At 42.8% G+C, this 15,708-nt stretch overlaps 1 non-coding gene across 1 annotated transcript; it reads left to right on the top strand.

Moving 5' to 3' along the window:
• The first annotated feature begins 6,816 nt into the window (after positions 1-6,816).
• LOC116933387 lies at positions 6,817-6,921 on the top strand. The gene has a single exon (XR_004400083.1). It is a non-coding gene; the product is annotated as a U6 spliceosomal RNA (small nuclear RNA).
• The last annotated feature ends 8,787 nt before the right edge of the window (positions 6,922-15,708 follow it).

Here is a 15,708-nt window from a genome sequence, read left to right as displayed (position 1 = left end):
TGCTGACCACGTGTACAATTTCTGATTTCCGCGCACGTGATAATTTAACCTCGTAATTTAACGACGACGTTTCACGGACAACCACGTAGAGCCCTCGTCATCCATGTAGTATATTTTCAGACCACCCTATTTTGCAAAAAGGTTTATACACCAAAACTTTATCCTTAACCTTGAAATCTGTTGCAACTCTTCGTCTGGCATCGTAAGCGTTTTTTTTTGTGTTGCGTTGTTTTTCTTGCACTCTATGTAACCATAGGGCTACCTCTTGCTGAGCTTCCCCTAGTTTTTTCATCACCACGTCTCGCCCGTCATGTTTCACCGGATTCGGGTTCCTATTCATCATGACATCTATGAGTAGTATTGCCTTCCACCCATATAAAAGAAAAAAAGGCGTTCTGCGAGTTGATTCCTGGCGGCTTGAATTATAAGCAAAAGTGACATATGGTAGGATGGTATCCCAGTCTGTATGTGCCTTATTCACAAACATTGACAAAATGTCTGCCAAAGTATGGTTTAATCTCTCCATTAACCCATTTGACTGCGGATGGTATGGAGCAGTAGCTCGGTGGTTTACTGCCAGAGCGGCCATTATGGACTGAGTAAATTCCACCATAAAAAACTTCCTACAGTCAGTTACAATGCTTTCCGGTGCCCCATGGCGGAGTACCACGTCCTTAACAAAAAATTCTGCTGCATCCTTAGCCGTATCGGTGGGTAGGGCTCGCGTATCGACCCATTTTTAGAGATAATCTACCGCCACGATGATGTTCCGATTGCCCCCACATGTCACCGGAAAAGGTCCTAAAAAATCAATTCCCATCTTCTCAAAGGGTCGTTCTACTCTTATTATTTCCATGTAGCCCTGTGGTTTCATGGGAGTTGACTTTCGTGCCTGACACAGCACACATGTCTGCACGTATCCCAACACATGTTTCTCTAATTTCGGCCAGTAGTAGCGAGCTTTGATCCGATCTGCTGTCTGACGCACCACGAGGTGCCCAGCGGTAATGTCATCGTGGCACGCTTCCAAGACAATCTGTCTGTAGTTCGGTGGTACACATAGTCGAAGCCTGCTCCCCTGTTGCCCAACTGTACGCACGTAAAGCAATTCTTTTTGCAATACAAAATTTTTAAATGGGGTGTCAGGCCGTTGTTCTAGTGCCATTAATGCTTTTTTCAATTGTGGGACAGATTCTTGCCCCACGCGAATACCCTCCAAGTCCTCGTTGAGTGTGACTAACAGCACAGGTAGCAGCGACTCGCTCTCCCCTTCTTCTTCTGCGGGGCCTTCTGAGTACCACGACAACGCATCCGCATCCTCGTGTTATTTCCCACTTTTGTACAACACCTGGGGTTCATAACCCTGTACCAGCAGTGCCCAACGGGCTAGTCTTTCAGCCAGATTCTTTTTCGTAGTTAACCAACACAGAGCTTGGTGGTCCGTCACTACCCTCACCGTCATCCCCCAAATGTAGCAGTGAATTTTTTTCATTGCCCAGACAAGCGCAAGGCACTCCTTCTCGGTGATTGAGTAGTTACGTTCAGTAGCCAATAGCAAACGACTTGTAAAGGCTACAGGTCTCTCTCCCTCTCCTGTTTTCTTAACTAGCGCCGCGCCTATCCCGTATTCACAGGCATCGGAGAATGTCAAACTTCTTTCCATAATCGGAGTATTTTAATTGTGTCGCATCAATCAAACGCTCCTTTAGAGCATTGAAGCTTCCTTCTTGTTCTTCTCCCCAACAAAAAGATTTCCCCTGTTTCGTGAGGTCGTGTAATGGCTTAGCAATTTTTGCAAAATTGCTGATAAATCGTCGGTAATACGAACATAGCCCGATAAAGCTCCTCACATGTTTAATTTTCTGGCATTACTCCGTTGGCCGGTTGTCTAGGGAATTCTCGAACCGCACAAATCTTCTCAAGGTCCGGGGCGATTCCATCCTTATCCCCGACGTGAGCTAGAGCTTTCAGTCTGGTTTGTGCAAATAAGCATTTCCTCAGCTTTACCTTTAGATTCGTTTCCTTAAGACACTCAAACACACTTCGGAGTCTCTTCACATGTTCTTCCGCCGTTTGGGAATAAACAATAATGTCGTCTAAATACACTAGGCACGCGGACTATTTCAATGCACTGAGAACCAGGTCCATCATCCTCTGGAACTTACAAGGCGCCGCACACAACCCAAAAGCAATCACATTAAACTGATAAAGTCCATCCGCTGTTATAAAAGCTGACTTAGGACGATTGATCTCCTTTATGGGAACCTGAAAATACCCCGATTGTAGAACCATGATTGAAAAAAAGAGCCGAACCCTCCCATCTCGCAAGGGTTTCTTCGATCCTGGGTAACGGGTACACATATTTCGGTGTCACTGTGTTTACCTTTCTGTAATCAACACAGAACCGCCAAGCCCCGTCCTTCTTCCGCACTAGTAACACTGGTGATGTCTAGGGCCCATTGCACTTCTCTATTACTCCAGCGTCTTCCAGCTCTTGAACAAGCGTCCGCATTAGTTCCCGTTCTTTCCATGCGCTGGAGTAAGGGCTTTGTCGGATGGGACGACAGTCCCCTGTCTCGATCGCATGCTCCGCTACGTTGACACCCCGAGTGTGTCATTTTCCCCGGCGAAACAATCCTCAAAATCTTGAAGTATCCCAACAATCTTGTCGTGACCTTCCACCCCAATTTCCTTCGAGACAAAATTTCCGAACACTTCTCGTGACCATTTGGGCGGTTTCGAGGCGGCCAATGCCAGCACTTCCCCCTCGCTATCCGTACTCTCTTCAGCCAAGGTGATGTCTTCTAGCGTCCCCAGGACCATGTTTCTAGGTACCCAATGGTTGCGATCTCAGAAATTGGTTATCAGCACTTGATTGGACGTCTCGCAATACGCTACCAACAGTCGCCCCGTTGAGACACCCTTCCCCTCCAGTACGCTAGTCGAGGGCTCTATCATTGTCCCATTCTATCATTGCCCCATTCTTCACCGGAATTCCTGATGTCAACTCTATTTCGACCACCACCGATGAACGTGCGGGTATCGTGCGTCCTACTCGGGACACCAGCTCGGGTGTTACAATCTCTCTTTCTGCCATCATCCCCATTGCAATGTCTCCAATGATGAATTCAGGCAGAGCCCCTATTTTCATTCTCGTTCAAAATCTCTTCAGGAAGTCTTTACTGAACGTGGGAATAGTCTTTTGAGTATCTCCCGTAGCACGCTGGTTCCCCCTATTCCCGTTTCCTTGCCGATTTTCCATGGGAATCTGGCAATTTTGTTTGAGATGCCCAGGCTGCCTACACCTGAAAAAAATGGGCTTACCATCGGGTTTCAAATTAGGCGTGGCCTTTGGATCTCAACCTCTATTATTGTTTCTCCCTTGGCTGAAACTATATCTTTTCTGCATTATTTCTTCAAACGTCTTGCTACGGATGCATCTTGCTGCCCCGCTGGGCTATGCTCGGTTCTTTCCTCCCTTCCAATAACTCCCAGCGCCCACTCGTCTTGTTTCCCTCGATCAGTCATCTCCTGGAAGCGCTTTACTTCTTGGAGGAACTCATTGCAGTTGGTGGGCTTTAAGCTCCATAGTTTTTCTAGGACACTAGGACGCAAACCCTGCCAGAGGTGTGCTAGCTTCGTGGCCTCGGCCATACGCGGATCTACCCTACGGCACAGATCGAGCACGTCGTAGTAGTATTCTAGGGTCCATTCTTTAATTCCCTGCTTCCTCCCACGCAGTTTAGCCTCGTAATGCTGCTCATAGTTAACGGGCGTAAACTTTGTCAACAGCGCTGATTTTACTCCTGCGACCACCGGGGACCCTTGTGCGTCTGACCACGCAGCGGAAAGGTTACCTGATACCTCCATGCATGCATACCATTTACCCTCAGCCCCTTCTAACGACAGCTCGATGTGGTCCCTTAGCTCGTTTTCGCCCCACCGGTTGTATCTCCCCACCTTCTCGTAGCGATGGATCAAACTTACTACGCCTTCCCCATCCCGCCCGGTGAATGTGGAGGGAGTCTGGAATTTAATTTGGTCCGTTTTCCCTACGGGATCAAGGGGTGCGACTACCCCGGCTACAACAGAATTTCTCGCGACCCTGCTGCGTAGCAGTCGAGCGATTACCACCGAGGATCTGCACCGAAAAGCCTTCAAATCCCACTCTAACCCCCCTTCGATGCTTTCCTAATCTGAGCTGTCCTCACCGTCAGCCCACGCTACAGTTTCTTCCTCGCTAATACTAGCCTGGTGTTGCCCCAAATTTTTTTCCCTTGGTATAACCCTTGAACGGTCTTCTCTCTCGCATAATCCTCCCGGCTCCCCTACAACGTCGTCCAAACGAATGAGGGTTCCGCTGGCACCCCTACGGTTGCCTGATCACTCCTTGGCGCAAATCGCCCAAATTCGTCTCGAAAGCGCTGTCTTCCCCTGCCTCTTCCAGCACCCCCACTCATCTACCGCCTTCTGCACAAGACTCCTACTCCCACACCAACGATCGACCGTCGTTACCTGACGGATGACACTCCGTCTACCCACGATCCCTAGATCGCTAACCACGACCACCCGCCGCTTTCCGACGAACCCCTCTTCGTCCCAACTCCCGATTTTTCAATCGTTACCGTCAGTTATCTACCGCCTTGCAGCGGACCACTGCCCGCCTCTATGCCCCCTTAATCACCACTGGGTCCCACCTACCTCCCCAGAAACTCTTATGGCCGTCCCCGCGCTATCGCACCCTAATCACCCGTCACACTGACGGTGCTGTGGCTTCGTACCCCAACAGTTTAAGGCGCTCAGGCCGGTTGGGTCGACGACTCTCGGAAGCCCCTAATAGCCCCCGCCTCCACACAACTAGAGCACAATAAAATGAAACAGCGCAAAGACTTACCACAAGTTCTGTATCTCAACCATGTAACGCGGAGGAGTAATGCTGAGACTCAAGTAGCGATTAAGATAGTTTTTTATTTACTGTCGTTGCGCTCACACACACACAGTAATAACAAACAGTTACAACTAGACTGCGGGCAGTAAGGGACACATACAAGTATTTATGCACTTTTGTGGACAGCAGCTACCGGGGAAAATATCCGCTGACAAGACTGCCGGACATCTCGGGTACAGATGCGGTCAATAGCTGATACAGGATCGCCGGACGTGACAACTAGTCCATGGGACCTCAATAACCGCGACAATACCAAACCATGCTGGAATAAGAGGAAATGAAATCGCAGACCAGCTAGCAAACGCCAGAAGCATGGCAGACGATGGGGTGACGTTGACACATGTACCCAACATGGCGGAAATCCTAACGAAAATGATAAACAGACACCAAATCAGAACGCTAAAAAAAACACAATTCAACCAATCAAGCCGTAACAAATAGAAATATAATGGGTGTGTGTAGCTGGCATATCCACAATAGAGCTATACAAACCGCACTAATAAGACTGCGGAGTGGACACAATAAGCTAAACGGCACCATCAGCAAATGGGACATGAACGTACATTCGGAATGCTAAACTATATGAACACTACTCAAGAGAGAGAAGAGAACTGCGCGGTGCGATGGAGGAACTCAAGCTGCCCATAGACGTACCAACAGTAACAGGCATTAACTTCAACATCCCTAAACACACCCAAGAAAAAATCACCAAAGCACTCATTAAATACATCACGGATACCAAGATCATAGAACGAATCTAACAACCCATCTAATAACTGTCAACCCTCTCATGTTAAATAATTTTGCTTGTACAGTATCCTGCACAAAAATCCGAACACCGATTTAATTTTTTAAAGCCACTTATTGGCGGGGTAAAGGGTTTTTGTTTGTTTTTCTTTAAGAGGGAAGGTAGACGGGGTGATGGACACATAGGGCAGGGTTAGGTAAGTCTAGAAATTTTGTTTTTATGCCTTAAGGTATTACGCTTTAAGGCAAGTAACAGGTCGGGACATTTTTGCAACCCCCAGGGTGATGTGTTTTTTAAAAACGATAGTTGGAAATGTTGGATTTTGGCTGTGTAATATTCCTTACCCAAAATAAGTCAGAGAGCTGCCTGTGCACAATTATATCGATACCGATGGCATATGCATAGAGCATCTGATTGCGACGCCGTAGATCAGTGTTTGATTACCGATAAGGAATTGCGAAATATTTCGTATCTTTATAATATTTTCATTCGAATATGCTGGGAATATTAATTTTTTTATAACGAAGTGAATTATTGATTTTTAAGTTATTTAATTTTTAAAAAACCACATATTGCTCGATGAAAATTTGTTTTATATATGAACGAGAATTTCTCGTAAGCAAACCACAATAATTCATCACCTCATCTGGAATCGAACATCGATCTCCAGCATCACATTCAGAAACACTACACTTACGCCATTGACAACGTCGTAAATATTCACAGGCAGCTGGAACATAAGCTAAATTGATTCGGTGAGCAACATTACCAAGCCCAAGCCCTAAATTTTCAACTGTCGTAAAAAAAACACACCACCCTGGGGGTTGCAAAAATGTTCTGACCTGTAACTTGCCTTAAAGCGTAATACCTTAAGGCATTTTTTTAGGTCTAGACTTACCCAACCCTGCCCTGTCGTGTCCATCACCCCGTCTACCCTCCCCCTTTACAAAAAAAATAAAAAACCCGCTACCCTGCCAATAAGTGGCTTTAAAAAATTAAATCGGTGTTCGGATTTTTGTGCAGGATATTGTACATGTACGTTAATTCTTTAAACCGTAAAAAAACGGATTGGACTTGAAAACTAAGAGGTACACAAATTTTGGTCGGCAACATTGTTAATGTATTCCATACGGAATACATATACTAAATTTTGAACGATACCGAGAAAATTAGAATGGCTCTGCGCAGGTATGACACGCAAAATCGTGAAGCGTTCCACATTTTTGGGCATGTTCATTAAGTAAACAAAAAAACCCGTATAATACGAATAGCTATGTCTTTGCGAGTTCATTCAACGCACACAAAGCAGGGACGGTTTGACGAATTAAGTGGAACTTACACAATGACTACTCGACTGTCCTTCGTGTTGAAGGGCGATTTTAACTGCTTAGACGATATCCAAGATAAGGCAACATCCAACACCAGCAACCAAGATGGTTACTGGTCTTGATCTGGTAGACGTCTGGAAAAAAATAAATATTAATGAACCAGGGCACACCTTTTACCATCCCCCCGGCTCTTCTCGGCTTGATAGGATATATGCTAGCCGATCTTTTGCAGAAATTTTTTTAAATATTTTCTTCAATCTTTATCGGTTAGTGATCATCAGTCGGTACAGTCCACTTTTACCTGCAGTCTCAGTCTCCCACATAGTACTAGATCTCCTCTTGGTTTGTGGAAATTAAATACTTCCATTTCGTCAGAAGAAGGTTATAAGAAATATATAACGAATTTTATTCAAGAATCTCCCAATCATGATCTTAGGGAGATTAATGTTGCAAATTGGTGGGAGAGTGTTTTGAAACCGGGTATCAAACGCATTTCGGTAGATTATTCTAGGCAAAGAGCTAGAATGATTAGGGAAACGAAGTTTTTCTATCAGTCCTGCATTCAGGAGTTGGCCGAAGCAGAAACCTTTGATTGGGTTGCCTTTCACCAGTTGAAGAAATTTTCAAAGTCTTGGGAGCACACTTAAAGGGTATGGGATTCGTTCCCGCTGCTTTGAAGGCCAAGAAGTAGAGAAATGTTGGGAATATGGTGTGAAATGTATCTTCATTTAGCAAAAGCACATATATGTGTATATATAATCATCTCATAGACGTATCACCTCTTGGTGTAAAAGATATTGAAGCTTACCTCAATAAACTTGTAGGAATTAAACAAGATATAAGTAGAATACAATGATGATGAAACACTTGTATATTCAACACGAGGTGAGAAGATTACACACAGAATATGGTACAGAATAGTAGTCAAGTGATATAGCAGACAGAAACGAGACCAGACAGAATAAACAGTGTTGCCAGATTGTTAATAAAGGATACGCGCATCTGTATTTCCAACAAGAAAGCCAATATTTTTCATGTAAATAGAGCTAGAATTAACTACCGAAAGTGTCGTATTGATAAAATCATTTCCTATAGTGGCACATGCTTATCGACCAAAGAGGACATTTCAGGAGAGATTATTTCCCATATCAGTAAAATTTTTAAAAATCAACCTTCTCCTGACACACTGGCAGGTACTGAGTTTCAGGAAGTAAGAGATTGTTTTAAACCAACCCCGAACCTGACTGCACCGATTTACCTCCTTGAGATTAGAGCTGCTCTCATGGCGATGAAATCAAAAAAGTCCTCTGGCACCGATGGCATTCCTTACGTTACATTCCCTGTTTTACCGAGACGATTGAGGTAGACACTGCCATCTACCATAGGGCCTTATCAGAAAGGTGGGGTACCTGGTAGATTGATTTTTGATAATTTAATGCTTTATAGAGATGTCATTTAATTCGTTTATGACCGGGGATGTCATGATTCTTCCAAATTTTCGATTCGGGGAATGGGCGCTGCCATTGTTGGAGTTGACTTTGAAAAGGCCTACGACCTGGTTAACAGGGAAGCCCTCTGCAGGATTCTGGATGTCATGGGCTATCCAACCATTTTCGTCCTTTGGTTACAGACTATGTATTCTGTAGCATGAATAGCAATCCTCAACGGATTTGAGGGGGCTGGGGTGTTTTCTGATATCCAATCGATTCGCCACGGATGCCCCCTATCTGTCCATCTCTTTGTTCTATATATTGAGCAGTTACTGGTGCGTTTATCTCGAGTTCTCCAGGGCATATCATTATTTAATGAAAAACTCACTGTCAGAGCCTTTGTTGATGACGTCACCATTTTCATATCGTGTGACAAAGATTTTACCAGGGTAGGATAGGTTCTTGACTTATTGCTGACTTGCACGCTGTTTTTTGCAAATTTTGACCCTCCCTCCCTCCTTGTCACAGGGCGTCACATTTCAGTAACCCTCCCCCTAAAGGTATGTCACAATTTCTAAAACCTCTTCTTTTACAAAAAAAAGAAATGCTCTAATACCGGGTATACAGTCATGCTTGGAAGTTTCTTTAGCAGGCAAACTGCTATATGCTATTTTATTTTACTTTTATGGAAGGTATACCAGGGCGTTTACCGTACCCCTTTATGCTCTCCTCTTTTCATCTTTTCTTTCTCTTCTTTTCTTTTTTTTACCTGTCTTTCATCTTTCCCACCTCTTTTACCCTTCCCTTTTCACGTGTAGACCGGGGTTTACGCAACCAGTTAATGTAAGATTGCCGTAGCTATGGATATGTAATTAATAAAAAGAAAAAAATGCATACTGGCATTGGGTTAAATTTTAATATTTTGTCATGTCACCATCAAGTTCAATCACGCGTGCCAGTCTTTCTGGCATCGAGTCTATCAAATTTTCCCAATAATTCCTTTGGTCTGCCATTTCTTCCCAACATTGCATGATCTAGTCCCACAATTCTTCTTGAGTGTCACCTTCAACAGCACCCATCCTGTTCACCATCCAACCCCAAAAATTTTCAATTGGATTTAAGTCAGGACTGAACGCTGGCCACCATATTTTCTTTATTCGATGACGATGGGAGGCTTCCCCAGCAAACCAATCACGAATTATGATTGCGTTATGGGCGGGACAACTTAAATAAAATAAGTTTGGAAATTTCCCTTATTTAAATCATTAACGAAAATACCATATTCTTACCCATCATGCATGAAAAATCGATATTGTTGCTGGTTTTCAGGAAGTTCGCGCAAATCTGGGTCCTCATTATCGGGAAGTGGAAACATCTCTCTTGCAAATGGCACTAGTTGATTTGCTAAAATGTCCATGTAACTGTGCATATTGAGCCTACCATTTATGCGATGTAACACACCTGGGCCATGAAAAGTAACGCAGCCCCATACATTAATGGTTTTTCGAGTGCTATGCCTACTGCGAGCAAGATTGCACGGCTCATATCGACCACCTGTTAGTCGATGTACCCACTGAGGAGAATAACCGTCTGTTGAAAATGTTTTTTCGTCAGACCAGATCACTTTCCGCCAAAATTCGCTGGTGTAATGAATGTGCTCACGCGCGAATCGTAGGCGTTCAGCTTTACGCACATCGGTCAAATAATTTTTCTTTGCTGGACGTCGACCATAAATTCCAGCTTCACACAAACGTGGTCAGTGGTGGTCAGCGAAATGTGAGGAACATTTGCGGTTTCTCTCACTTCATCCGCTCTATCATAGGGGTTAATAATACCTTAAAAAGAATAAACAATAATTGATGCTAAAAATAATACTTAGTTGTCCATACTTGCTGTGATAATGTCCATGTCTTCTTCAAAAGTAGTTAAACGGGGCCGCCCTGAACGACTGCGCGTTACTAAACCTTGAACGCCTTCTCTTTGATATCTTTGAATCCAAAGATTCACAGTTTGGCACGACCGATTAAGAATTCTAGCAATGTTTCTTTGAGACTTTCCGGCCTCATAAAAACCAATTAACCTTCCTTTTTCCACTAAACTTAAACGAGACGTCTGGAGCTCTGCCATCTTCAATAAACACAATCGAACTGATGTACTAACGCAAGCAATACGAGGGCAATCTTACATTAACTGGTTGCGTAAACCCCGGCCTACACGTGAAAAGGGAAGGGTAAAAAGACGTGGGAAAGATGAAAGACAGGTAAAAAAAAAAAAAAATAAAGAAAAGATGAAAAGGGGAGAGCATAAGGGGGTACGGTAAACGCCCTGGTATACCTTCCATAAACGTAAAATAAAATAGCATATAGCAGTTTGCCTGCTAAAGAAACTTCCAAGCATGACTGTATGTGTTTGTTCTTTGTTTTTTTTTGTAAAATTGCGAGCCTCTGAGTCATCGTTTTATTAAATTCTTCAGCATAGTGATAAAATGTAAGTTTTTTACACTTTTTTTCAACCCACGGCACTTCCATGTGCTGATCAAATGACATAAGGGGCAGCTCACCATTGGGGCTGGAACACCATTGATGTCCACTTTTTCCTTTTCCAGTCCCTCCGCTTCTTCAAATTCTTCTCTTACTATTACGGCCATCAGTTCTCTGTCGGCGTGCGGCGATGCGGAGAGGCCTAACAGGATTTAGGGATGGAGGAGGGTTATCCATAGGATATCCTACAGCGTGATGCTTTTTAACCATAGCTTGAGAGGAAAAATACAAATGACACACTCTACAGATTCTGCTTGACAGAATTGTTTTAAGGGAGGGACAATACAAGTCGTAGGGAAGTACCGGCTATCTATCTTTGATGTGCTGCGGGATATTGAGGCGATCAGAAAGTGAAAGTCCGATGAATAATGAAGGAAAGCTTACATCTCTTGACCTGAGCTAGTTTGGAGCCTTTAACCCTTCATCAGATTGTTCCAGGGGAATGAAGGTAGGCAAACAACGACCTGTATTAAACCGTAATACGAGCTTCATATCTTCTTGCAGCAAGTCTCGTTGTCACATTTTACTATTTGCGTAAAATATTGGCTCGTTCGAACGTGCTCGGCGAATCAGTCGAGGTTTTTCTTGATGATCGCTTCCACCTCCAATTCAAATTTATCGGAATTTACGTATTCCGTAATGGTGGGAAAAGAGTCAATTACAACATCACTCCAGATGTCTGCTAAAACGTTACGTACATATTAAAATTTTCTTTTCATCATCAATTTTTCTAGTTTAAGCGAATAAAATTCAGAAGCGGCTAGCAAGATCGGCTTTACAATAATACCTGCGAATGGAAAATTCATTTTTTCGAGTTTTTCTTCAGTCGTTCTTCGTTGACTGTCCAAATGATCACCAAAGTTATCATAGGGAAGCACTAGGCCGCACAATTTACGGCTCAGAGGGGCCATACGACGCTCGAAAAGATTATATGCGCTTCTCCCGGGGGCGTTGGTAGCAATGAAAAGGGCGTCAAGGTCGTGTTTGAAGAAGTGGTGTGTGCAAACCTCTATCACTTTTGGATAACGGGGATTCTCGTCAGGGCCTCCGTCTATAGAAAAAAAGCACAGGTTTAACACGGTTTGATGACGGCACCTTAGTTATTTCATATAAAAATGGCAGATCTGGCAGTCTTTTGAAGTCGCGCTTTGGTTGCGTATACCTTAACTGTTTCGGTTGTAGGTTCATCGTTTCTTGTAGAAATTGCACCAGTCATTTCTTCACCTGGCTCGTCAAACTGACTCGAATTAGCAGCGAATGCCAAAGGGATGATTTCGGGAGAATCACTGTTATCCTTACATGTAGAAGTGCTACAAGCGCAATTAACGGCCACTGCTTTAGACCAAAACTCACCAAAGATACCTTTTTTTCAATGCCAGAGTAGAATACTGCTTTATCATTTTATTGTTGATAATGACTTTTCTTATCCATATTAAACGTCTTTGTTTTAACAAATTTAAGGCTTCATTATTGACTCGCACTGAACATTTAGATAACAGGTTAGATTACACTGAAAGATGAAACTGCCTATTGAAGACCTTGAGCCTCATCTTCATCGCGCTAATCCTTTCCGAGGTTCCATGTCTCTTAGACGAGTTTCGGTAGGTCTGAAATGTGACGTCACATACTGCTGAACCCTCCTACCCCCCCTGTCACAAACTATCACGCCCTTTCTACACCTCCCACCCCCCAAAAGCGTGACATACTTTTAGGACAGCCCCTTGATGGTGAAATAGGAAATCAAAGGCAGGACAAAAAGCCAGTTTGACGCACAGTAACCTCTTTGTATTCATCGCATGGCAACGGGACATGACTTCATGGAATCGGCCATTTAAGAAATGATCACTTTTTTTATTCACTCTACAACTCCAGCGTTTGTCAAGCCCTGGAGATGGGACAAGGCAAAATGGGGAAAAAACACATACGAAGGTAGGTTCACCAATAACACTTGAACATATTATCTTCGAGCTAACTGAGTTCCTCGATTCCTCCAGACACTCTTCTCTCTACAAGTTGCTCTTATCTGGACATTGCAAAATGGGGAAATAGATCAAGACAATACATAGAGACAATACATCAAGACAATACATCAAGCATCAAGCAATCATGCTGTTAAAATGGACACACTGTCTCGCATATACAGATGACATCTTGGTGTTCGGTAAAAACTTTGAAGAACATCAAGAACGGCTAGAAGCGGTCCTCGCTGCCTTCCAGCGCGCGAAAATAACACTTAACGTGGAAAAATGCAACTTTTGCGTTTCACACGTCAAATTCCTGGGACACCTTGTGAATGATGATGGATTCCGACCAGATCCACAAAAGATTGCAGTGTTGAAAAAATTTCCAACGCCAGTGGATATCACGTCTCTAAAAAGATTCCTCGGATTAGCCTCTTATTATCGAAGGTTCATTTGTCAATTCGCCCTCTTGGCCTCCCCTCTCTTGGCCTCCTCCGTTAGTTGTTAAAAAAAGAAGTAGGGGAGACTGGGGCTGCTTGGACTTTGGGGTTGAATGGTTTTCTTATGTTAATCAAAAACCAATTGTTTAAAAAAAAATTTTTTCACTTGCTTATTGCAAATGCCAAAAAACTTGGGGGGTGAATTTTCGTTAGTTAAAACGTCTTTGTTGTTTAGTAAGAACAAAATTTAAAAACAGGTATCTGAAATTGTTAAATTTTTTATTTTTATTTTTAAAATAGTTTTTAGTGTTAGTAAGATAAAAAACTAAAAATAGCAACACTTGTAGAAAATTTTATTCTACATTTTTCTATACTAATCTTAATTCTACTTAGTGTCCTATTTCTCTACAAACTTTAAGTTTATTTGCAAAGAAATTTGAGGTAATTTGGCCCTGACACCTACGAGGTTGTTTGACAGTGTTCGCTGAACTGAAGGGGAGGAGTTTTTGGAGGAGCTGAATATACGTTTGGTTGGAAATAAAATGAATTAATTGATAAACGAAGGGTGACATTTTTTTTTTTACAATTGGAATGCAATGGTTTTTTTTTTATATTGGAGGTTCTTAGAAATCAATCTATTTTTTAAGTAATCGATAATTAATAGAACCATCCTCCATCAACCAATCAGCCCCATTACGATAATTTAACATTTTACATATAAAATGATATTTTTATTTAGAATTTAGTACTAAAATACAAAAAATGATTTTTATAAATTGCATATTAAAAGAACGACAGATTAATTTACTCAAAACAAACGAGGGTCCATTCACCCCCACTATTTTGGGGTTTTCCAAGAATGGGGGTTTACACTATAATTTTTTTATCTCATCTTTTTATCGCTGACAACAGAAATATTATATCTTTATTAAAACCCGAGATATGACGATTTAAGAAAAAATTACTAATCAGCCCCGGTCTCCCCTACCTTGGGATTGTAAAGAACAGCATCAACAAGGTATGAGGAAAATCCAAGATGCCCTCCTGGTGGCCCCAGCCCTAGCACACGACGACGACGATGGAGATTTAATCCTCAAAACCGACGTTAGCAAGTACGGTCTAGGAGCTGTTCTCAATCGAGTTAAAGAAAAAATTGAACGACCGATAATCTTCATTAGCAGAAGAACTTTGAAAGCAGAAATAAACTACCACAGCAACGCCTTAGAGTGCCTCGCACTAGTATGGGCCTTAGATAAACTAAAGCCATACGTATATGGAAGAAATATCACCATCTTCACCGACAACTCCGCACTGAAATGGCTATTTTCCAAAAAAGACATTGATGGAAAATACGCTCGCTAGATCCTGGCATTGCAAGAATTTCAAATACAAATAAAACACATAAAAGGCAACCTGAACGTCGTACCAGACGCTCTCTCCCGCTTCCCAGTCGGAGAACTAGAAGAGACGGTCTTACCGGAGGCCATATGCATGCTGTACCACGATAGGAAGCTTTCATCCTCCCGAAGAAATCGCCCTTCTTCAACACGACGATAAAGCAACAAGATTAATCAGAATGCAATTTAGAAAAAACGGTGCTGCCGCGAGTGATACGTTTGTACTAAAAAAGGACGTTGTGTAAAAAAAATCACCAAACAGGACGAAAACTAATATTGGTGGTTCCTTCATTTCTAAAAAGACAATTATTAAGTGCCTGCCACAATGATCCCTCAGCCGGTCACATGGCTGTTATCACGAATTGGCAAAACGATACTGGTGGAAAGGATCCTGGAAATCAGTAAAAGCTTATGTGTCATCATGTAGGATCTGTCAGTTCAATAAACCAATATCGGGCTGTACAGAAAGAAAGCTCATGTCCATACCAGTACCCAGCTTGCCTTTTCATACCCTCGGTATGGACCACATTGGAACTTTCCAACCATTCCGCAAAGGAAACATACACACGTTAGTTATAATGGACTATCTAAGCAAATGGATAATCGCTGTCACATGTCCCGACGTAAAGACGAAGTGAGTTGTGGATATTCGCAACCAGGGGGTAATTCCACAGCATGGCTTTATGAAGAGAATCATCACCGACCAAGGAACTGCATTCACCTCAGAATCCTTCGCCATGAAATGGAAAAATCTAGTATTCATCACGTTTTACCAACCTGTTTGAGGCCACAAACCAATGGGCAAGTCAAACGAGTTAATAGGACTCTAGTGACTGTAATAAAAAGTTACGTAAATCTAGCTTGCGATGACTGGGATCTCCATATACCGATGGCCACACTAGCAATAAACTCCGTT

The sequence above is a fragment of the Daphnia magna genome, linkage group LG7 (assembly GCF_020631705.1).
Source record: "Daphnia magna isolate NIES linkage group LG7, ASM2063170v1.1, whole genome shotgun sequence".
In the NCBI taxonomy this organism is placed as follows: Eukaryota; Metazoa; Arthropoda; class Branchiopoda; order Diplostraca; family Daphniidae; genus Daphnia; species Daphnia magna.
The sequence above is the reverse complement of the archived record's forward strand: the minus strand, read 5'-3'. Positions and strand labels throughout refer to the sequence as shown.